Consider the following 12,351-nt stretch of genomic DNA (forward strand, 5'->3'; position numbering starts at 1 on the left):
CCAGCCTGGCCTCTCTGGGATGAAGGGCCCCCCTGGAATGGAGGCCTCCCGTGGGCCTCACTGGGGCCCCCTTCTGGTGGAAGACAGTGGTGGTGGATCAGGGCACGTGTCTTACTCCTGAACAGCTGTACCCACTGAGCTTGGCCTCCAGCCCCCAGCCATGCCAGGGAAGGGTTGGGGCCCCCTACCCATAAATGATGTGGTGGGGAACACATCTCGGGTCAAAGTGACACCATGTTGACCTATTGTAACTGCGTACCTTGGCAGCCCCTGATCTTGCCAGCCCACAGCCTATGGCCAGGCCCTCTTGGAAGTACAAGTCCAGCTCTGTGAGATTGTTGCTTACTGCCCCAGTCTCCAAGGAGAGCGGGTGAGCAGTAATCTGCTGTTGCTTGGATCTTCGAGAGTGCCTCCCATCCCTGTTCCAGAAAGCCTACCTGCCTGCTGCATGGCCACTTTCCTTTGACCGATGGACCTCGTCATCTGCCTCCTGACCCACTGCTGTGCCAGAGCAGCCATATCCTCTAGGTGCAAAGGTGTAGGTACTGATGCCTTTTTTTTTGCAGCCCATGTCATATCTTAGACTCTTGCACCTCATCAATAAAACTGATTTATAACACCCAGTTTCTGAATTAAATCCCAACCCTGGTAGAGTAGTGGTTAAGTGCTATGGCTGCTAACCAAAGGGTCAGCAGTTCAAGTCCTCCAGGCGCTCCTTGGAAACTCTACGGGGTAGTTCCACTCTGTCCTATAGGGTCGCTATGAGTCGGAATCAGCTTGACGGCTCTGGGTTTGGTTTTTTTGGTTTGGTGGTGCAGAGTTGGAAGCCCTGGTGGCATAGTGGTTAAGTGCTGTGGCTGCTAACAAAAAGGTCAGCAGTTCGAATCTACTAGGCACTCCCTGGAAACTCTGTGGGGCAGTTCTACTCTGTCCCATAGGGTTGCTGTGAGTCGGAATCAACTCAACGGCAATGGGTTTTTTTTTTTTTTTTTGGTGGTGCAGACTTAATGAGTCTCAAAACAACTATACCTGTTTCTGAAATTCAGACTTCTGATTAGAGTTCTCACAAGCTAACTAAGCACCCAAGGGTGTAGATTAGTGTCGGCTTGTGCACACAGGTACAGCACGCTGTCACTTCTCACAAATTTCTGAGTAAGTTATAGGCAATATAAGGATATGTGGCTCCATTTTTACCTTTAGGTTCTGGTAAGAGCCCCTGGGAGAAATCCTGTGCTATTATCTGTGTGCATGTGTTTGTATTTTAGCTGTGCATACCTCTTGCCCTTGAGTTGATTCTGACTCATAGAGACCCTGTAGGACAGAGTAGACCTGCCCCATAGGGTTTCCAAGGTGCGGATGGTGGATTCGAACTCCTGACCATTTGGTTAGCAGCTGTAGCACTTAACCGCTGTGCTGCCAGGGCTGTGTCGTGCATACAGTGGGTACCAATAATGAGCCACCCAACTGGGAACCAGCAGCTTGAGCTCCCTGGGTAAGTTTTTTGTAACCAAAAAAAAAAAAAAACAACAACCAAAACTTTTGCCATGGAGTCGATTCTGACTCATAGTGACCCTATAGGACAGAGTAGAACTGCCCCACAGGGTTTCCGAGGAGTGGCTGATGGATTGGAACTGCTGACCTTTTGGTTAGCAGGACCTGGCCTTTATGAACTCCAGTCTTTGTGTGGTCTTTTTGGTTCCCAGAGACTGCGGGGTGGGTTGTCAGAGAGGCTAAACAAGGGAGAGAGGGAAGTGGAGGGCAGGAGAGGTGGTGGCTGTTCTGTGGCTCCTGGTAAAATAATTTCTCTTCCAAAGCCTCCCTGTCCCTCCATTTGGACTTAATTTTGCAGAGAACTGGGGCTGCTGGGGAGCCGGGTGTGTAGCATGACTTTTCCACTTGAGGGAATGCCCCAGTTCATCCATCTGAAAAAGCAGGAGGCCAGGCTTCGTGTGCAGTGTGGAGAGGGGAAAAGCCCCCTCTGCTCCTCTGTGTCTGAGCTGGGAGGGTCTCTAGCATACACATGGGCTGCAGTTTCCCTTTTCTGTGGGAGCCTACTCACCTTCTGTGTTCCAGTGAATACATTTACAACTTTAATGCTGCCTCCTGGGCCTTGCCTGGTTCATTAAACAAAATGATTTACTGTGACGAGGCTTGTTTGCGGCTCGACTCCCCCATGACAGACACCTGAGGACATGCCACCTGCAGAAGAAACTGAGGGGGGAACGCACATCCTGCAGCCCCACCAGCCGAGACCCCTCTTCCTGACCCAGACAACTGTGCTGTAACGAAAATACTGATGGCGTAATCTCACTGATGATGCAGCCACTTTGGAAGCCTGGATGGACTGACACTCAGGAGGTGTGACAAATGCTGGTGTGTAACGTTGGCTAGGAAACCCCGGTGGTGTAGTGGTTAAGAGCTATGACTGCTGACCCAAATGTCAGCAGCTCAAATCCACCAGGCGGTCCTTGGAAACTCTGTGGGGCAGTTCTACTCTGTCCTATAGGGTCGCTATGAGTCGGAATCAACTCGATGGCAACGGGTTAATGTTGGCTAGCAGAATGCATGCCTCCAGAGTCTAGTATATTACCTAATTTCACAGGTTTTCATAGAGGCCAGTGTGAATATGCTTGAGGTCTGACGCACTCAGGCCATGTTTTTAGCTGAACTCTGTCCACAGGCTAATGTCAGGTCAAAACCACAGATTTCCAAGTCTGAGCAGCTAAAAGTCAAATAGCCTCTTCTGGGGTGTAGTGGACTGACCTGAGCTGCATCAGACTTTATGGGGTTCCATTGGTATGAAGCATGATACACTGGGCGGGGGGTGGGGGGGAGGATGTCAAGTGTGTCCTTTCCCTGGCGTCTCTCAAACTTCTGGGTTTCTTTGCTTGTAGATCAACTGTAGACTCTCCCACGCACAGACCAAACACTTCCCCACAAGGCTGTGAGTTCTTTGAGGGATGGCTGGTCTGTGTTCATGTTTGTTTCCCCAAGCCCTGTCCCTAGCACAGGGCCTGGGGCATTAGAGGGAGTGCTGCTGTTTGTAGGTGAGTGGCCAGCTGCTGAGCTGAAGAGCCAGCCTGTGAGCTGCCTGATGACCAGACAACACACAGCTGCTCTGGTGCTTGTCGCCAGGTGGGGGCCCTGGTGGAAATCTTGGTCAACACTGAGAAGGAAGCAGTCTGCTGTGACCACAACACCCAAGTCTTCATCCATGTCCTGACTAAGGTCTCAGAGACTCTGGAAAGAAGAGAAGGGCTCTCTGGGAATGAGCACTGAATCCTGGCTAAATGGAGTCTTCTTCCATCACCTGAAATGCTTCTTCAGCACACTTCTTTTATCTCTTTTCATCCAGCCCTCTCAGAGAGCAAGACTTTTCTAGAGGCCTTTGCTCTAATTACATGTTTTGGATTGTAACAATATAGCTAGTACATTGCTGGCACATCCTAAATGTTTAATAAATAATAATAATTTTTCTAATGATAAGCCTTCTGCTTGCTGACAGTTTCTGCCCTCCTCCCTCCCACACTCTACCACCTACTTCTGAGGGTTCCTTCTACCCCCTTTGCCTTCTTCCTTCACAACTTGGTGGCCATGATCTGAAGTCCTTAAGGCTCTTCCCCACCTCAAAGTTGCATTCATCTCTTTACAACTGTCACCAACAGGGACAACCCCCCCTTCGTTCAAGAATTCGAGCGATTTCTTTTGCAGCATTTGTGAGCAGCCACAGGAATGTTAGTACAGCTGACAGAATTGCCCACAAGAAAAGCCAAGATTGTTTACTGTGAGTCTGACTCAGGGAGTGTTTTCCAGTATGCTCAATGTGAGTGTCATTTCTGAGCACCAAACAAGCATGGTCCATAGCAGGATCAACCTCCAGGGAAGTCACAGGCAGGATGGGCAAAGCCAAGACTCCATGATTTTCAAAAAATGATTTTTTTTGCTAAATTATTATCAGTAGTCCTGCTGCTATGATTTAAACTCCGCACAGATAGTTTGTAATCAGCAAGTTCTGTGCTGATGCTGCTAAAATGCTAGGAAACCGTGTCTCCCCCTGAGCTGGTTAAATAGTCCTACCACATGTTATTTATATCGCTCCTCTCCTGAGAAGCCTCTCTCCATGGATTGAACAATGGGAAGCTGCTGTCCAGTGTTTGTGAAACCATCACTTGATTTCTAAAAGAATTCTAAACTTCACCTGAAGAGTTAACGTTTCAGTGGAAGACGGTGTGTGATAAATCTAACATTCTAATCTCCTTAAGACTTTGGATACCTTCTTCTACAGTCCCTCGAGGCAGTTCTAGCATTCTAACTTCATTTAGTGTAGGCTATCTTTTGGTCCAAGACAAGTCTGTCTTAGAAGAAATGCAGCCAGAGTGCTCCTTGGAAGTGAGGATGGTGAGACTTCATCTTATATACTTTGGACATGTTTTTAGGAGGGACCAGTCCCTAGAGAAGGACACCATGCTTGGTAAAGTAGAGGTTCAGTAAAAAAGAGGAAGACTTTCAACGAGATGGTTTAGCACAATGGCTGCAACAATGGGTTCAAGCATAACAATGATATTGCGAGAATGGCACAAGACCAGGTAGTGTTTCATCCTGTTGTACATAGGGTAGCTATGAGTCAGAACTGACTCACTGGCACCTAACAACAACAACATCTTTTGGTCCATGTTTCAGCTAAGCAACCAACCAAACTATTAGAGCCCTTTCTAACCCTCTGTTTAATACATTAAATCAAGAATTTCTGTTTGGTGCTGTTACTGAGCTGACTGCGTTGGCTCTGACTCATGGCGACATGATATATAACAGAATGAAACATTGCCCAGTTGCGTGTCATCTTCATGATTGTTGGTGTATTTGAGTTCTTTGTTGTGGCTATTGTGTGAATCCACTTCAATGCAGATGTCCCTCATTTTCCCTGATCCTCTACTTTACCAAGCGTGATGTCCTTTTCTAGAAATTGATTCTTCCTGACGATGTGTCCAAAGCAAGCCAGCTGAAGTCTTGCCATCCTTGTTTCCAAGGAGCATTCTGCTCATGTTTATTCTGAGGCTGATTTATCCTTTCTTCTGGCAGTCCATGATATATTCAATATTCGTCACCAACACCACAATTTAATGCATCAGTTCTTCTGTCTTCTTTTTTCATTGTCCAACTTTCATATGCATCTGAAGCGATTGAAAATACTATGGCTTGGGTCAGGACCACCTTAGCCATCAAAGTGACATCTTTGTTTTTTAAAACTTTAAAGAGGTCTTTTGCAGCAGATTTGTCCAGTGGAATACATTGTTTGATTTCTTGATGGCTGCTTCCATGGGCACTGATTGTTGATCCAAGTAGAGTGAAATAATTGACAACTTCAATTTCTTCTGTGTTTATCATGGTGTTGTTTATTGGTCCATTTGTGAGGATTTTTTTTTCTTCAGGTTCAGGTGTAATTCATACTCAAGGCTGTAGTCTTTGAACTTCATCAATAAGTGCTTCAAGTCATCTTCATTTTCGGCGCGTAAGGTTGTGTCATTTGCATATCACCAGTGTTAATGAATCTTCTTCCAATCCTGACGCCGTGTTCTTTTTCATATAGTCTAGCTTCTTTGATTATTTGTTCAGCATACAGAATTAATAAGGAGAAAGGATACAACCCTGCCACACACCTTTTCCAATTTTAAACCACACACTATTCCCCTGTTCTGTTCTTTCTGTTCTAACAACTGCCTATTGATCCATGTACAGGCTCCTCGTGAGCACAATTAAGTGTTTTGGAATTCCCATCCTTTGTAATGTTATCTATAATTTGCTGCTCTCTTCAACTCTTCTCCTCCCATTCGTCCTTAATTCTGTTCCAATCAGGAATCTGTCTCCTCCATTCCACCAGACTCACTCCCATCAAGGTCCACAATGTTCTCTGCACTACTAAATCTGATAGCTGGTTCCCCAGTGTACTGCAGCAGCTTCCATATATGTGCATGTGGGTTTCTAGCTCTATTCCCCTCCCACCCCCCATTGGTCAGTTTGTCTATCCTTGCATCAACACCAAAAAAAAAAAAACCCACTGCCGTCAAGTGGATTCTGACTCATAGCGACCCCACAGTGTTTCCTCTACAGAAAATCTCTACAGAAGCAGACTGTTACGTCTTTCATGGAGTGGCTAGCAGTCGATCACTTTAACCACTGCACTACCAGGGTTCCTTACACCAACACCACCATATCTAAATTATTGTAATTTGTATTACACATCTGATCTCTGGAATGTCAGTAGCCAATGTTGTTTTCCTTTTTTAGGAGTATTTTGGCTGTATGTGGACTTTCCTTTTTCATTTCCATTTAAGATAATCTTGTGAAGTCCCACAAACATTATTGCTGGGATATGTACTTTGAAATAATTTCGAATCCACATATCAGTTTGGTTAAAATTGGCAGTTTTATGTTAGTAACTCTTTCTAACCACCTGGGTCTACTGTTTTTCTCTATGAAAAGATTTTTAACAAATGTTTTCTTTCTTTTTTTTCAGTGACGTAGGACTTTTTAGGCTTTCTTTTTTTTTTTTTTTTTTTTTGAGTCTATTCAGTAAGTTTTTTTCCTAGAAATTTGTAAATTGTTATATGCTTCCCTGTTTTTAGATTTCTGCTGTATCTGTAGTTATGTCCCATTATCAACCTTGATATTGTTTACTTTTCCTTTTCTCCATTCTTGGTTATACTTGCCAGAGATTTGTCTATCTTGTTAACTTTTTTCAAAGAAACAACTTTTGGCTCCTTTTAATACTCTGTTTTACATTTGTTTTCTATTTCATTAATTTCTGCAATTATTGCTCCTATTTCTTTTCTTCCCTTTTGGGTTCATTTTGCTGTTGTTTTTCTAAGCTCTTTGGTTGGATATTTGGCTCATTAAATTTGTAGATATACAATTGGTAACATAACAAGTATATCCTACTTCAAGTTGCTTATTTTTAAAAGTGAGGTTCGTTGATGTATAATTTACACACAGTAAAATTTACCCCTTTAAAATACACAGTTCAATGATTTTTGACAAATATATACAGTCGAGTAATCACCACCACAAAGTATAGAATATTTCTATCACCACAGAAAGTTCTTTCATGACTCTTTACACTCAGTGCCCTCTCCCTACCCCAAGGCCTGGAAACCATTGATCTGATTTCTTTCCTTATATTTTGCCTTTTCTAGAAAGACATATAAATGAAAATATACTATTATTGTCTTTGAGTCCTTTCATTTACAACACCATTTGTGAGGGTCATCTATGTCACTTCATACAAAAATAGTTCATCTCTTTAGATTGCTGAATAGTATTCCATTGTATGGATATACACAAATGTTTATTGATTAACCAGTTGCTCCCAAGTTTTTGCTACTGCGAATAAAGCTACACAGGGCTTCATGTAGACATATGTTTTCTTTTGATTCAATCCACAGAACTGGGATTTCTGTGTTGTTTGGTAAATTGATCTTTATAAGAAATAAACATGCCTTGTGGCTGCATATTTTGCATTTTCACCAGCAATGTATGATAGCTCCAGTTACTTCATATCTTTACCAGTATTTAGTATAGTCATCGTTTATAATTTTAGTCATTCTAGCAGGTGTGTAGTGATATTTCACTGTGGTTTTGACTTGCATTTCCAAATAACTAATGGTACTGTGATTTTTTTGTGTGTCCTTTTTTTTTTTTTTGCCATCCCTGTATCTTTTTTGGTAAAGCCTGTTCAAATTTTTTGCCCTCCCCCCTCTTTTTTTAAATTGTGGTTTAGGTGAAGTTTACAGCTCAAACTAATGTTTCATACAAAAATTTATACACACATTGTTATATAACCTTGTTGCAATCCCCATAATGTGATAGCACATGCCTCTTTTTACCCGGGTTTCCTGTATCCATTCAGCCAGCACCTATCCCTTTCTGCCCTCCCATTCTGTCTCTGGACAGGAGCCGCCCATTTAATCTTGTGTATATACTCAAACTAAGAAGCACATTCCTCATGAGTGTTATTTTATGTTGTTGATAGTCCAGTCTAACCTTTAAAGAGTTGGCTTCAGGAATGGTCTCAGATCTGGGTTAACAGAGAGCCTGGGGGTTATGTCTTCTGGGGTTCCTTTAATCTCAGTCAGACCATTAAGCCTGGTCCTTTTATGTGAATTTGAGTTCTGTACTCCACTTTTCTCCTGCTCCATCAGGGACTGTCTGTTGTGTTCCCTGTCAAGGCGATCATTGGTGGTAGCCGGGCACCAGCTAGCTCTTTTTGCCTCAGGCTGATAGAGTCTCTGGTTTATGTGACCCTTTTGTGTCTTGGGTTAATATTTCTCTTGTGTCTTTGGTGTTCATTTTCCTTTGCTCCAGGTAGGTTGGGAACAATTAATGCATCTTAGATGGCCACTCAAAAGCTTTTAAGACCCCAGACGCCACTCACCAAAGTAGGATGCAGAACATTTTCCTTATAAATTTTGTTACACCAATTGACCTAGATGCCCCCTGAAACCATGGTCTCCAGATCTCTGCCCCTGCTATTCTGTCCCTCGAAGTGTTTGGTTGTGTTCAGGAAACTTCTTAGCTTCTGGTTTAGTCCAATTGTGTCAATTTCTCATGTATTCTTTGTTGTCCTTCCCTTTGCCTAAAATAATTCTTGTCTACTATCTAGTTAGTGAATTCCCCTCTCCCTCCCTCCCCACCCTTGTAACCATCAAAATATGTTTTCTTCTGTGTATAAACCTTTTCTTGAGTTCTTATAATGGTGGTCTCATATAATATTTGTCCTTTTGCATCTGACTAATTTCATTCAGCATAACGCCTTCCACATTTATCCATGTTGTGAGATGTTTTGTGAATTCATCATTGTTTTTTATTGTTGTATAGTATTCCTTTGTGTGACTATACCATAATTTGTTTATCCATCTGTCCGTTGACGGGCACCTAGGTTATTTCCATCTTTTTGCTATTGTGAACAGTGGTGCAAAGAACATGGTGTGCATATATCTATTCACGTGACAGCTCTTATTTCTCTAGGATATATTCCAAGGAGTAGGATTGCTGGATTGTATGGTACTTCTATTCCTAGCTTTTTGAGGGAGCCCCAATCAATTTCCAAAGTGGTTGTAAAAAAAGTATCTCTGCAAATAGAGATACTTTTACTTCTTCCTTACCAATTTGGGTGCCTTTTATTTCTTATTCTAGCCTAATTTCTCTGGCTAACACCTCCCGCACAATGTCAAATAAAAGTTGTGATAAACGGCATCTTTGTCTGGTTCCTGTTCTCAAGGGACTCTCTCCATTTTTGATGATGTTGGCTATTGGCTTTGTATAAATGCCCTTTATTATGTTGAGGAATTTTCCTTCTATTCTTATTTTTCTGAGAGTTTTTATCATGAATACTTGTTGGACTTTGTCAAATGCCTTTTCAGCATCAATTGATAAGATAGTGTGGTTCTTATCTTTTGTTTTATTTATATGATGGGTTACATTGATTGTTTTTCTAATGTTGAGCCATCCCTGCATACTTGTGAATTCCACTTGGTCATGGTGAGTTATTTTTTTATTGCAATGTTGTTGAATTCTATTGGCTAGAATTTTGTTGAGGATTTTTGCACGTTCCTGAGGGATATTGGTCTGTAATTTTCTTTTTTTGTGGTGTCGTTACCTGGTTTTGGTATCAGAGTTATCCTGGCTTCATAGAATGAGTTTGGGAGTATTCCAACTTTTTCTATGCTCTGAAATACCTTTAGTAGTAGTGGTGTTAACTCTTCTCTGAAGGTTTGGTAGAATTCTTCAGTGAAGCTGTCAGGACCAGGGGTTTTATTTGTTGAGAGTTTTTAACTACCTCTTCAATCTCTCCTTCTTCTTCTTCTTTTTTTTTTTTTTTATAGGTTTGTTTAGTTGTTCTGCCTCTGTTTGTGTTAGTTTAGGTAGGTAGTGTGTTTCTAGAAATTTGTCCATTTCCTCTAGGTTTCCTATTTGTTGGAGTACAAATTTTCATAGTATTCTGTTATGATTCTTCTAATTTCAGTTGGGTCTGTTGTGGTGTTGCCCCTCTCATTTCTTATTTGGGTCATTTGCTTCCTATCTCGTTTTCCTTCTGTCAGCTTGGCCAGTGGTTTATCAATGTTGTAGGCCTTTTCAAGAAACCAGTTTTGATCTTCTTAACTCTTTCAATTGTTTCTCTATTCTTTATTTCATTTATTTCTGCTCTCATTTTTTATTATTTCCTTTCTTGTGGTTCCTGTGGGCTTGTTTGCTGCTCTCTTTCTATTTGTTCAAGTTGTAGGGTTAATGTTTTGATTTCAGCCCTTTCGTCTTTTTGGATGTGTGCATTTATTGTTCTAAATTGACCTCTGAGCACTGCTTTTGCTGTGTCCCGAAGGTTCTGGTAGGATTTGTTTTCATTCTCATTTGATTATATGAATTTCTTTATTCCATCCTTGATTTCTTCTATAACCTAGTCATTTTTGAGCAAGGTGTTTTTCAGTTTCTGTGTATTTGATTTTTTTTTCCTTCTTATTCTGTTATCAATTTCTACTTTTATGGCTTTATGGTCAGAAAAAAATGCTTTGTAATATTTCGATGTTTCGGATTCTGTTAAGGATTGCTTTGCAGCCTAATATGAGGTCTATTTTAGAGAATTTCCATATGCATTTGAAAATAAAGCATATTTGGCTCCTGTTGGGTGGAGTGTTCTGTCTATGTCTATGAGGTAAAGTTGGTTGATTGTGGCATTTAGATCTTCCATCTTTTATTTCTGAATGTTCTGTCCTTCACTGAAAGCAGCATGTTGACGTCTCCTACTATTATTGTGGAGCAGTCTATCTCTCTTCTCAATGCTGTTAGAGTTTATTTTATGTATTTTGGAGCCCTGTCATTGGGTGCATAAATATTTATTTGAGTTATGACCTTGGGGTGTACTGACCCTTTCATCATTGTATAGTGTCCTTCCTTATCCTTTGTGGTGGATTGTGCTTTAAAGTCTAATGCGTCAGAGATTAATATTGCCACAACTGCTCTTTTTTGATCATTGTTTGCTTGATATATTTTTTCTATCCTTTGAATTTTAGTTTGTTTGTGTCTTTAAGTATAAGGTGTATCTCTTGCAGGCAGCGTATAGATGGATCATTTTTTTTTTAAACCATTCTGCCACTCTCTGTCTCTTTATTGGTGCATTTAGTCCATTTACATTCAGCATAATTATGGATAGGTATGAGTTTAGTGCTGTCATTTTGATGTCTTTTCTGTGTGTTTGTGTTGTTGACAGTTTCTTTGTCCCACTTAATTTTCTGTGCTGAGCCGTTTTTCTTTATGTATTTTCTTTTCTTCTTTTTCATTGTTATTGATTTTATATTTGCTGAATCTTTATGCTTTTCTTCTTTTTTATTTTGATGTGTAGGGTTGTTAGTTTCCTTTATGGTTACCTTAATGTTTACATCTATTTTTCCAAGTTTAAACCAATCTTTTATTTCTTGATATGGCCTTGACTTCCTCTGCATCTGAAAGTTCTATAAGTACTTTATTTAGCCCCTCTTTTTTTGTTTTCATGTTGTTGTCTTTTACATATTGACATTTCTGTTTCCCTATTTTCAGTGTTTTAACGTTGACTTATTTTTGTGACTTCCCTTTCTGGATTGATATCTGGTTGCTCTGTCCTGTGTTCTAGTCTTGGGTTATTATCTGATGTTACTGATTTTCTAACTGAAGGACTCCCTTTAGTATTTCTTATAATTTTGGTTTGGTTTTTACAAATTTCCTTAACTTCTGTTTATCTAGAAATGCCCTAATTTTGCCACCATATTTGAGAGACAGTTTTGCTGGATATATAATTCTTGGCTGGCATTTTTTTTTTTCCTTCAAGTCTTTATATATGTCATCCCATTGCCTTCTTGCCTGCATGATTTCTACTGAGCAGTCAGAATTTAGTCTTATTGACTCTTCTTTGTAGATGATTTTTCATTTATCCAAAAAAAATTGCCAGCCAAGATTTATCTCTAGCTGCTCTTAAAATTCTCTCTTTATCTTTGGTTTTGGCAAATTTGATTACTATGTGTCTTGGCGACTTTTGGGATCTACCTTGTGTGGGATTCAATGAGCATCTTCGGTAGATATCTTCTCATCTTTCACGATATCAGGGAAGATTTCTACAAACAAGTCTTCAATTTTCTCTGTATTTTTTGTTATCCCTCCTGTCCTGGCACTCTAATCACTCGTAGGCTATTGCTTGATAGAGTCCCACATAATTCTTAGGTTTTCTTCATTTAAAAAAAATTCATTTATCTGAGTTTTCTCAAATAATTTGGTGTCAAGTGCTTTATCTTCAATCTCACTGATTCTGACTTTCATTGCCTCAATTCTGCT

Source organism: Elephas maximus, chromosome 6 (genome assembly GCF_024166365.1).
Source record: "Elephas maximus indicus isolate mEleMax1 chromosome 6, mEleMax1 primary haplotype, whole genome shotgun sequence".
Lineage (NCBI taxonomy): Eukaryota > Metazoa > Chordata > Mammalia > Proboscidea > Elephantidae > Elephas > Elephas maximus.